The sequence below is a fragment of the Heloderma suspectum genome, chromosome 14 (genome assembly GCF_057233095.1).
Source record: "Heloderma suspectum isolate Gila_16-S chromosome 14, 16-S_ref, whole genome shotgun sequence".
Classification (NCBI taxonomy): Eukaryota; Metazoa; Chordata; class Lepidosauria; order Squamata; family Helodermatidae; genus Heloderma; species Heloderma suspectum.
The window spans coordinates 18205869-18214659 of NC_139471.1; the positions used below are offsets into that span (position 1 = coordinate 18205869).

The window sequence follows — 8791 nt, forward strand, 5'->3', positions numbered from 1 at the left end:
CTTCATCTCCCCCAGATCTGCAAAAGAAAAAAAAAGGGGGGAAAGGCTCAAAGCTTCTGTTAATGAAGTGTCAGCACATGGACTTCTTAATGAGAAGAAGAATGTGAGAAGATCCCTGATGGGTCAGACCTTATCAAGTCCAGCATCCTGTTTCTCACATTAGCCAACCAGACACCTCCAGGAAGCCATGAACCCAAAGCTGCAATCCTCAGAACAACAACAACAAAGATTGATGTGTGGCTGCCGATTCATTTATTTCTCCATTTTATATGGCATCCATTTATCCAGTGGCACTAATGCCAAAAAAATAAAAATAAAAATGCTAGTTTCCTTTATTTCTTTCAGCTCAATGAAGTGCTCCATTAGTGAACCATCCTGTCGCCTTGGAATAATTATTTTGCCGGTGTCTCAGAACAAAGGAATGGGATAGAGGAGAGAGATTGTAATGAGCTACCAAACATAGACCAGCCATTTGTGCTTCAGCTGGTTGAGGATAAACAGCATGTCACTCTTGGAAAAAAAGAAACAAAGAAATATTTATGGCATGTGCATACAAACCTTGCAAGGCATGGGGAGAGACAAAGGATTCCAATGGAGCTCATATTAAGGCCATGGCAATTTCATCCTTGCCTTTGCTTGGGAGAGTGTTCCAGCTGGCAGAAGTGGGCCATTGGCAAGAATTCTCCTGCATCTTCTTCCTGAGTCAAGCTTTCTCCTTGTTAATATTCGCATTATTCAAATCAAATCAAACACACTTAGAGGCTTCCCACCGGCTGCTGAAAATGCTTTCAATTGCCTGATAAACACTCCAAGGAGATGGGGAGCAAAAACATGTCAGCAAGTGGCACAGTGGCTGCCCAGAAAGGACAGGAGGGCCTCAAGAGTTCAGAGTAGAAGACCAACAACCAGGATGAGCAGACTGAAGTAAAAACCAAAATGTACTATTACAGTAAAGGAGGGGATGGCAAGTAGGGATGTACGAATTGACCCCTGTCCAGGTTCTCCGGATGCCTGCCCAGCCCCAGCCCCCTTGTGCCACTCCCCGGACCGTGCTTGAGCCCCTGCCATGCTCAGCGAGCAGCCCACACTCACCTCAGCAGCCTTGTCAAGCTCCGCAGCCGCCATTTTTTAAAAAATGGTGATAGCAAAAATGTGCATGTTTTTGTATGACCGAAAATGCAAATTTCTGCGAATGCACATATTCTCAGGTGTGAAATGCGCATTTTTGCAAAGGCACACATTGGTGCGGGTGCAAAAAGTTGCATTTGGGGAGAAATGCACATGTTCGCACATGTGTGAAAATGCGCATTTGCAAAAATATGCATTTTCACGTGTGAGCAAATATGCACATTTTTTCGATCACCGTTTTATTTCTCAAAAAATGGAGAACATGAAGCTCGATGAGGCCGCTGGGGTTAGGGCAGCAGCAGGGGCTCAGCGAGTGTGGCTCGGGGGTGTGGGAAGGAGTGGGTCCTCTGGATTCCTGGACTGAATTGGGCACTCACGCCATCCCTAATGGCAAGTTACTAGAATAAAATTCCAGGTCTTTTAATGACATATGAATGAAAAACATCAATGGCTAGTAGCTATGATGGCTATATACTACCTCCATTGCTTATATGGCTCTGAATATCAGGTGCTGAGGAAGGACAGCAAGAGCCCTTGCTTCGGTCAAGCCCTGCGTACGGATTTTCCAGGGGTACCTGGTTGGCCACGGTAGGAAACAGAATGCTAGACAGATGGTTAGGCCTCATCTGGAGTACTGTGTCCAGTTCTGGGTGCCACACTTGAAGAAGGATGCAGACAAGCTGGAGAGGGTTCAGAGGAGGGCAATGAAGATGATCAGGGGACTGGAAACAAAGCCCTATGAAGAGAGACTGAAAGAACTGGGCATGTTTAGCCTTGAGAAGAGAAGGCTGAGGGGAGATATGATATCGCTCTTCAAGTACTTGAAAGGTTGTCCCAGAGAGGAAGGCCAGGAGCTCTTCTCAATCATCCCAGAGTGAAGGACATGGAATAATGGGCTCGAGTTACAGGAAGCCAGATTCTGGCTGAACATCAGGAGAAGCTTCCTGACTACTACAGCAAGAAGATAATGGAACCCATTCCCTAGGGAGGTGATGGGCTCTCCCAGACTGGAGGCACTTAAGATGAGTCTGGGCAGCCATCTGTCAGGGATGCTTTGACTAGGAGTGCATGAAAGTCACTTACCTGGTCTCGCAGCTTTTCGCGGTGGGGGGGAGGTGCTTCGCTGCTCTTCCCCCGAAGTTCAGGCTGGGGGGGAGGCTTCCCGCCTCGCCCGGCCGAAATTCAGGCCGGGGAGGAGGCGCCTCGCCTCACCCGGCCGTGAAATTAAAAGTTAAAAAAAAAACAACGCCCCCATGATAGGCTACGTGACGATGAACGTAGCCTATCATGGCTAGATCTGCTAAGTCAGCCGTGATAGGCTACGTTAATTGTCACATAGCCTATCACGGGTGACTTCAAAAAAAAAAAAAGCGCGTACGCAAATGGCGGCCCCCATAGGGAGCCGCTATTCGCGTTCCTTATTTGGTCGCTGTAGTCTACGTAAATCTTTACGTAGACTACGGCGAAAATAAGGGCAACGCAAATAGCGTTGCCCTTATTTTCGCCGCAGTCTACGTAATCTTTACGTAGACTACAGTGACCAAATAAGGAACGTGAATGGCGGCTCCTTATGGGGGCCGCCATTAGCCGTACAAGCTTTTTTTTTTTTTAAAGTCACCCGTGATAGGCTACGTGACGATTTACATAGCCTATCATGGCTGACTTTGCAAATCTAGCCGTGATAGGCTATGTTCATCATCACGTAGCCTATCACGGGGGCGTTTTTTTTTTTTTTTAGTTTTATTGGAATGGCGGCAGCGGCAGCCGGTCGAAAGATCGGCTGCCGCCCCCGCCCCTGGCGAAGACCCGACGAACCGCCACCGGGACCCGCCACCGGGAGGGACATTCGGGAAAGGTAAGTCCCATCCTGGGGGTGGGGTGCAGGGGGTGGGGGGTGCAGAGAATTTCTCCCCGAAACTTCTTCGGGGGGCCGAACACGTTGGCGCTCAGGCCCCCGAAGTCTCGGGGAGAAATTCTCCGCCAACCCTAGCTTGGACTTGGATTCCTGCACGGAGCAGGGTGTTGGACTTGAAGGTCTCACAGGCCCCTTCCAGCCCTAATATTCTATGATTCTATGACTTGATAGGCTTTTGGCCCTGATCCAGCATGGCTCATCTTACATTCTTCAGAAGAGCATCCTGTTTCCCAGAAAAGCAAGCAGGTCATGACTGCCCAATGGCTCTCCTACATAGTTTATTTGGTATTGACAGTTGCGTATACTGCTTTTGGATATGGAACTTCTGTTGACCGATCCTAGCCCCAATTGGGTATACACATGGCTTCTTAGAATCCAGGCATTTTCAAACTGCTCTCATTTTTCTACTGTGGATGTCCACCACTGGGAAATCTGGACATTTTGGGGATCGCCAGATTTCCATGGGACCCACGACTCATTTGCAAGTTGACCCACAGGTTTTTCTGGAAACCCAGAAACTTTTTTTAAATTATGTAAATAGGCATTGGCACAAATTTTGGCCACAATTAGCGCAAATAGCTCTTTATGCAATTTTTGTAAAAAGATTTGGGGTGCACGAAAGTCACTTACCTGGTCTCGCAGCTTGTTTCGCGGTGGGGGGGAGGCGCTTCGCTGCTCCCCCCGAAGTTCAGGCTGGGGGGGGAGGCTTCCCTCCTCGCCTGGCCGAAATTCAGGCTGGGGAGAAGCACCCCGTCTCCCCGGCTGCGAACTTCAAAAGAAAACAACAACAACAACAAAAACGCCCCTGTGATAGGCTATGTAACGATTAACGTAGCCTATCACGGCTAGATCTGCAAAGTCAGCCGTGATAGGCTACGTTAATCGTCACGTAGCCTATCATGGGTGACTTTAAAAAAAAAAGCACATACGCAAATGGCGGCCCCCATAGGGAGCCGCCATTCGCGTTCCTTATTTGGTCCCTGTAGTCTACATAAAGATTTACGTAGACTACGGCGAAAATAAGGGCAACGCTATTTGCCCTTCTTTCGACCGGCTGCCGCTGCCACCATTGCAATAAAAGAAAAAGAAAAAAAATGCCCCCGTGATAGGCTACGTGACGATTCACGTAGCCTATCATGGCTAGATCTGCAAAGTCAGCCGTGATAGGCTACGTAAATCGTCACGTAGCCTATCACAGGTGACTTAAAAAAAAAAAAGTGCGTATGCAAATGGCGGTCCCCATAGGGAGCCGCCATTCCCGTTCCTTATTTGGTCGCTGTAGTCTACGTAACGATTTACGTAGACTACAGCGACCAAATAAGGAACGCGAATGGCGGCTCCCTATGGGGGTTGCCATTTGCATATGCGCTTTTTTTTTTTTTTTAAGTCAGCCGTGATAGGCTACGTGACGATTAACGTAGCCTATCACGGCTTACTTTGCAGATCTAGCCATGATAGGCTACGTTAATCATCACGTAGCCTATCACGGGGCGTTCTTTTTTTAAAAAAAAAACTTTTGAGTTCGCAGCCGGGCGAGGCGAGGCGCCTCCTTCCCGGCCTGAATTTCGGCCGGGCGAGGCGGGAAGCCTCCCCCCCGGCCTGAATTTCGGCCAGGCGAGGCGGGAAGCCTCCCCCCCTGGCCTGAACTTCGCGGGGGGAGCAGCAAAGCTCCTCCCCCCCACCGTGAACAAGCTTCGAGGACAGGTAAGTGACTTTCGTCCACCCCTAAGGCTACGTTAATCGTTACGTAGCCTATAACAGCGGCGTTGTTGTTTTTTTTTTTACTTTGCTTGTAATGGCGGCGGCGGCAGCCATTCGAAAGACCAGCTGTCGCCCCCGCCCCTGACGAAGACCTGCCGAACCGCCGCCGGGACCCGCCGCCGGGAGGGACATTCGTGAAAGGTAAGTCCCACCCCGGGGGGGCGGGGGGCAGGGGGGCGGAGAAGTTCTCCCCGAACAACCTTCGGAGGACCAATTGCATTGGCGCTCGTCTCCCTGAAGTTTCGGGGAGAAATTCTCTCCTATCCCTAAAAAAGATTGAAAATCTGTCAGGTGGCTGAGTGAGGTCAGGTGGCAGGATTTGGAATGGAGTCTGGGGAGATGAGCTGATGAAAGCTTGCCAAGCTCCCTCCCACCAACTGGATTCCTTCAACAACCCTATCATCTCCCTTTCCCCTCCTTTCTCCTTCTGTATCTCCCTTTCCCAGCTTGTCCCCTCCCTCACAGCCATCGGAGGTGGGTCAAGTGAGAGAAGCAGCCTCACTAGGAATTGCCTTTGGATGGCCTGGCTTTAGCAGCCAGGCCACCCAAAGCCCCTCCCGCTACACATTCCTGAGAGTGATCGTGACCCTGGCAGGGAAAGGGAGGCGCAACAGCAGTTTCTGGATGCTAGGCGCCGGCGCAGCGTCAAGCAGGAAATGGCGGGCGCTGAGGGGAGGCGCTCAGCCTGCTTGGCGCAACAGCAACAGTGGCGCCCCGATGCCCCATGGGAAAGGGGTGGACTCTCTCCTCCTAGCCCATAAGTTCAGAGGTTTCTGGCCTGACCCTCGAAATGGAGATCAACTGATTCCTAAGGCTAGAACCCCAGAGTAGGCAGCTCTCTTAAGTCTCACTCGTAGGATCAAGCAATTAGCATCTGTAAGCGTCATTAGGTTGAATGGAAATAAAGCCTTGGAAAAGAGCCCTGTTGTCTGAGTGTTGATTCTGGCTACCTGAGGATTTCAGAAGGCAGCAGGGTTGACCTCCTGACACTGGGAAAGCTAAATAAGTGCAATATTAGAGGTATAATCCCTCTAATATTGCACTTATTTAGCTTTCCCAGCCCAAAACTGCACATATTTGAACATGCACATTTTTAAAAAACTTCCTGTTTTTCCTAGAATGCAAAGGTGCAAAAATGGCGGTGCTCACTGAACGGGGTTGTGGTGAGTGCTGGGGAATTCATCAAACCCATGGGTGGCTCGAGCACAGGTTTGGGGAGGAAGCGAGCAGGGACGCTGCTTCGGCAAGGGCACAGAGAACTGAACTAGGGTGAGTTCTTACATCGCTAGTTCCTGCTGCCACCAACTCTTTCTCCATCATCTCCCAGGACTCTCATGTGGAGAGACCATGCTGGCCTCCAGGATATTCCTTGGGGGGGGGTCAGGCAGTGGAGCGAGGGGACAATGCCCAGCGCAGCGCAGGTAAAGGGATTGGGGGCGCAAGGTGGAAGGGAAAGAGCCAAAGGACCTGTGGGGCAGGGGATGGTTGGGACCAAAGGAGGGGCTGCCTCCCCTAACTTTATTTATGTATAACATCTTTTTATTTCAGCTTTTCTACAACGTTTGACAGGAGTCACCTTTGTTTCCTGAGAAAACCATGAAAGTTCCTGGATTCCAGAAAACAACCCGCTCTTCAGCTTGCGAGTGCAAGCTCTGGGGAAATTCAGTGAGCTCAAAGAGGGCTGGACTTCCCTGCGACAGCCATCAGTGTGCTAGTACAGAGGGACAAATGGAGTAATCCAATATAAAGTGTCTCCCTTGGTTCTAATTCAGTGAGCATTTCTTCAGAGGGTGTATTCAATATTAAATATTTCCCCCCATTGCCATGCCCCCTATGAAGGACTCCTCTTTGGAGACCCTGATTGAATAGCTGCCTGTGCCAAGGGACTTTGGGGCAGATGAGGGGATCCTGAGCCCTTGGGGGGAAATTGCCCTACCTTCCCACCCACCTCCAGCACACTTAGATCTCTTTGGACTCAGAGGCAGATGCTGAATGGTCTCCTAGCCCCAGGGACCACAGGCATCTAGAAGTGCAGGCTCAGCCAGCTTCCAAGTGTAGAAGGGCCTGCCTGAGGCATAAAGACTCCTTGTGAATAAATGTATACTCAAGAGCAAGGCTGTACTTGTGACTAGACCATTCCTCAGGTGGTGGCCTGCAGCTGTGCTCTGGATGGGGTTCTGAAGGCTCAGGCTGAAAAGCCTTAGTTCTAGGCACAGAGTGCTGGAAGAGTGTCTATGCACCAACCACTGTCTTTCTTCCGACTAACTCTGCTTTTGGGGCCTCTCTGTGGTTGGACCTTGGACAGTCTAGGAATGTAGGAAGCTCCTTTTGTTGTGCCAGATCATTGCTCCACCTATCCCATTATTGTTGACAGTGACCCACTGCAAGTCTCCAGGGTTTCAGGTAGGATGTATGAATCCCCTTACCTGCCGTCCGCGGGGGGTCTGCCGGGGGGTGGGAGGCAATCCATTCCTCCCCCTCCGAATCCATCCAGGCCGGCTCTGCGTCAAACCTGCAGAGCTGGCCGCCAGCTCTGCAGGGCTGGGGAAAGTCGATACGGCTTGCAGCCACTGCCATCCCGTAACTCTGTCTAAGTCAATGCCATTTGTTTCTGTCCAGTATTGCATTTGCATCCCTGTTCACTCAATAGGCTACGCAAATATTTGCCTAGCCTATCACGGCCAAAAGCAGGGACGCAAATGGCATAGCGGACACCAATTGTGGCTGTAAAGCTGGTCGATTAGCCTAAATGCCGCCGTAAATGGCTGCATTTAGGCTAATAGACCAGCTTTACTGCTGCAAATGGCGCCCACTATGCCATTTGCATCCAGGGGACTGACTTAGACAGAGATACGGCACAGCAATGGCTGCTGGCCGTATCGACTTTCTCCAGCCCTGCGGAGCTGGTGGCCGGCTCCGCAGGTTTGATGTGGACAGGGATCCGCCCCGGACGGATCCCGCAGGGAGGCGGAAGTGAATGGTCTGTTCCGCCACAGACTCGGGGGGGGGGCAGATTTTAAGAATCCAGCCTCATTGGAGTCCATGGAGGAATTCTCCACCATCACTAGTTTCAGGCAGATGTTTTTCCAGCCCTATCTGGAAATGCTAGAGAATTTTGAAACAGAGACCTTCTGCATGCAAAATATATGCTCTGCCACTAAGATGCAGCCTTTCCCAGCCAACCAACCTTACCTTTAGAGCTGACCTTGGCTAAATCCCTGGAGCTCTATTCCTGCACCACTGTGTTCAGGACATCCATGCACCTATACAGTGCCTGGTCTGGTCTGCCGAATGTGAGTGCACATGCATAGAAACCTATTTTGCAGTCCAAGCCAGAGAAGAACTTCAGGAAATAGGGAAAAGGCTTCTTAGAATCCTATGGATAACACAGATGCAATTCAGTGACACCACTGCTCAGAAGTGGTGGCGGGACCATACAAAAGAGTGCAGTAATGTAATGGGTGCTATAGATTCCCATGACACAAGCACAACCTTCTTTCCCGGGGGGGGGGGGGAAGACCTGCAAGAGCTGTGGTGGTTGGCTGCTGATGTTTACCAGTGACTGTAGCTACAGATGTGATTCTTGCGTCACAGCAATTTTCACCACAGCATGTGTGCTTGCTGGGGCAACATTGTTTGACTGCTCCTGTCACCACCCTGCTCTCCTCCAGGGAGAAGAAACGTTGCTTGAAATGCTCTGAATTTCAAAAGCATATTCATCCTAGAGGCCTCACATGTCTCCAAATAGCTCCGTACGCATCGAGGGAGTGAGCAAAGCAGGGCAGAAAGATTCGCGCAGGAAGGACTCAGTTGGTAGGTGGCCCAGTGCATCATGGCAGCTCAATGGAATGCTAAAAGGACACTTGGGGAAATATAGCAGAGCTCCAGCAAAGCCAAAAAACAAACAGGGGGAAATTGGCATCCAGACTGCTATATTTCCAGTTATATGGGATCTCAAAATCAGGACAGATAGCTTCTAGTTTGGGA

The 8791-nt window shown here is 50.4% G+C and overlaps 1 long non-coding RNA gene across 1 annotated transcript; it reads left to right on the top strand.

Moving 5' to 3' along the window:
- The first annotated feature begins 4592 nt into the window (after positions 1–4592).
- Positions 4593–6924, top strand: LOC146335732 (uncharacterized). The gene is made up of 3 exons (XR_014785855.1): positions 4593–4945; positions 5923–6073; positions 6353–6924. It is a non-coding gene; the product is annotated as an uncharacterized LOC146335732 (long non-coding RNA).
- The last annotated feature ends 1867 nt before the right edge of the window (positions 6925–8791 follow it).